The sequence below is a fragment of the Bombus affinis genome, unplaced genomic scaffold (genome assembly GCF_024516045.1).
Source record: "Bombus affinis isolate iyBomAffi1 unplaced genomic scaffold, iyBomAffi1.2 ctg00000962.1, whole genome shotgun sequence".
Classification (NCBI taxonomy): Eukaryota; Metazoa; Arthropoda; class Insecta; order Hymenoptera; family Apidae; genus Bombus; species Bombus affinis.
This window is the reverse complement of record NW_026109468.1, coordinates 13,788-17,389: the sequence shown is the minus strand read 5'-3', so window position 1 is coordinate 17,389 and position 3,602 is coordinate 13,788. Positions and strand designations below refer to the sequence as shown.

General features: G+C 30.5%; 1 long non-coding RNA gene across 1 annotated transcript; it reads left to right on the top strand.

The window, feature by feature from the left end:
• The first annotated feature begins 2,490 nt into the window (after nucleotides 1-2,490).
• Nucleotides 2,491-3,098, top strand: LOC126928458 (uncharacterized). Its single transcript, XR_007716687.1, has 2 exons — nucleotides 2,491-2,639; nucleotides 2,756-3,098. It is a non-coding gene; the product is annotated as an uncharacterized LOC126928458 (long non-coding RNA).
• The last annotated feature ends 504 nt before the right edge of the window (nucleotides 3,099-3,602 follow it).

Here is a 3,602-nt window from a genome sequence, read left to right as displayed (position 1 = left end):
TATTCTTTGACTTAAGTTCCCCAATGATTTCTTTAGTCGCTTGCTCTTCTAAAGTAACAACTTTATTTTCACTATCTTCAACTGGCTCTTTCTTTATTGATATTATTGGCGATGTTTTTCCATTAGATAGCTTTGATTTTGCCTCGTTAACACTAGCGTCTCCTACCTTTTCCTTATCTGCCTTCGGAAGGAAAATGTCTGCATCTATTTTATTAAGAATTCTATCATGCCAGGTTTTTGAACCTAGTAATGGAATAATTAGAGGTTCATCTTTTTTTTCTTCCTCATTGAAATAAAAAAATTGTTTTCAAATATATATATTCCGCTATTGGTGATTTTTATAGGTTAGGTTGAGGTTATATGTTTCTTGATTATAAATTTTACTTTTTGAACTCACCCTATTACTTTAATACCTTTCTCATCAAGGCATTCAATGTAATCAACTTTCTTTTTTTCTTGTGGAATAGCATTTTTTAACACAGGTTTCTTAATAGATTTCGCAAAACCGAAGGAAATCTTCTTTCCTTCTTCTGCCATTTATTTGTTATTTTAACACTGACTTATAGATCAATACACATGTATATACTAGACATAAAGATTGATGTCACTTGAATCTACGTACATGAATCTGATATCTTATTATACTTTATTAATCTACTCAAAATTACTTGCACATTACTAAAATTTCATTCCGACAATGTATCAAGCGTCTGAATAAGTGACATTAAAGTAAACATATATCAAAGAGGAAATAAGAAGAACTGACGCCTATGGTTTTCTATGTTACAGAGCTAGTGCTGCATCATACGGCCAAATGCCGAAGGTGGCTTATGCTAGTATATACCTGCCTATACGTTTCAATGAGAAAATCGATATTATGTGTTCATGTGAAAATTCACATTTCCCTAGGAGCTGTATTTTGATAGATTTAAGCTTCTAATGGAGCATTTTAAACGTATAGAGTATACTATGAAGTAGATAGTAGTGCGGATCATTTTATATTCATAGAAAGTTTGAATGTATAGAAATGTACAAAATGCTCATGATATGCAAAAATATGCAAAATATTCAAAGTAAACCAATCATCAAAAAGTTTAGAAGGTGAAACAAATTTCTTTAATAACACCTAGATTAATTTTTATTTGTTAACAATCCCATATATAACCATAGCTTTCGCCCGGCGCATATACGCGCCCATACATGCGTTAATAAGATAAAAGGAAATAAAAGACAGATTATCGATAAAATACACTAACACATATGTAATACGTGGAGATATTACCACTCAGATTACACATATTATATATTATAAGGGAAGATGTATACCACGTATACATATATGTAGAACGAACATTTCAAACTTGTTTATAACGCGTGCGCACACATACATGCACGCACACGAACAATTTTTCGAACGATAATTATATTAATAATTTATAACCATTTATATTTTTATATTTTTATATTTTTATATTTTTATATTTTTATATGATAAGCATTTATATTTTTTAAAATATGTTCTTATGGCATACATATTTATTCCACGCTTCATATCTATCCACATCCGTAACTGTAGGTGACATTGTTTTTTAACAATTTTGCTATTATTTCATAATTCTTTAATTCATATTTCAAAGTCGTAACAGATGTTTCTTTTTTTTTTTTTTTTTTTCAAGTTTTTCCCATATTGGACTTATTTCGAGCAGCCATGCTTGCTTACAAAGCAATTTTATATCCACGCAAGAATATTTTTCAGTAGATTTTATTATGTGGTTTACAATATCCATATTCTCTAATAACTGGTTGCTAAGGTATAATTTGAACATACCAAGTCGAGTAACTTCATTTGGTAATGATACGTATATTTTCTTTTCAAGGCATCTGCGTAAAGCTGCATCAATGTCCCTAATAATATATTTACAATAAATATTATTGTTCTGTTATATTAATAATAACAAAGGAATATTCCGCACAACACAATAATTAAGATTAAGATAATGAATAATTATGATATTAAGATATTTTCTACTTAGAAAACATTGAAATAGCGTGATATACATAGCAAGGGCAATTAGTTGCAGCCAAAAGAACTACATTAGAATTTTCGTTAGATACTAATCCATCCAATCTAGAAAGAAGTTCTGATCTGAATCTCTTTGCAGGTTCAGACAATGTACAGTTTACTCCTTTATTTGTGCCTATCCAGTCAATCTCGTCGATAAAAATAATTGTAGGCGAAAAATTATAGGCAAGTTCAAATAAAACCTGTTCAGTTTAACAAATGTATTAATGTAACTATTCTATTTATATATGATTATTATTATATATGATATATTCCAGAATCTCTTCTTCATAGACAAAGGAAATCAACTTACACGGATATACTTCTCGGAATCACCTCTCCATTTGCTCACCAATGAGCTGGCCGTTATGTTAAAAAAGGTGCATTGACATTCCAGGGAGAAAATGGGCCTTTAAAAAAGATAAGGTACTTGAGGAGATACACAATGGCCTCCTTAATAGCAGATTTACATTCCTCTAGGCCTACGATGTTGTCCCAATATACATTTAATTTTGTCAGTATGATTTCCTACGACAATACAAAGATGAAATGGCGCATAATCTCCGTATTAATTTCCGTAAGTGTTATGTAATTCGTTATTTAAAGCTTTACTGAAATCAGTATTTACAATACGTATATTAATCGAAAATAACTTACGCATGAAATGTCTTCAATAATCTTCCATAATTCCAGATTGTCTATATAAAGCTTCTGAGCCTATTTTGATATCTTTGATTGCGTGGATTGTTCCATTAAGATGTTAAATAGCTCTCCTCTTCTGATGAAGATTCATCGCTTTCATTGGCGAAAATTGATGTCACTGTCATTGCGAGATTAATATCATCCGTAGCATCACCCCTCATCTTCTGTTGTGCATTCCTCCCTTTCACAGACCCAGATACAGACTCACTTCTCGTTTGTTTGCTAACAGATTTGACACGTTTTACTACTTCTTCAAAGATTGAATGATATTGTAATCGATACGTTGAATACGTTGAGAACGTTGAATAGTGTTAAATAATTTAAATTCTTACACTTTGTTCGCATTTGTCATTTCCCTCGTCTTTATTTCCTTTTCAGTTATTTTCTTGCACAATATAGGATATTTTTGGAATTTCATCTTGTAATAATTTTCATATTCTGTAAGAATAATTTCCAAATCGACGTTGTCGCAGACTCGATATTTCCGAGGTAGACGAGCTTCCCGGATTAATACATCGCTAATGTCTACATATCTAAAAAATATAATTTTTAATTCATTGAACAAATTTTATGCTATGAGTACACACTATACGATAATCATCAATTAACTGTTTTATTTCTAGGTAAGACAGACAAAAAGAATGTACTGTCTATTTATTATTATATAAATCCTCGGCGATAATTTTTTGCCTTCTGCCTTTTAATTTCTAATTTTTAAAGTTTGAATTTAAATATATTTTCATTTATAACTAGTTAATCTACGTTATCGATTGAGTTACTCTATAACTACTGAGTTACCGATGTCGATTTTCAAATTTTGGTTCCTTCCCCTCTTTCC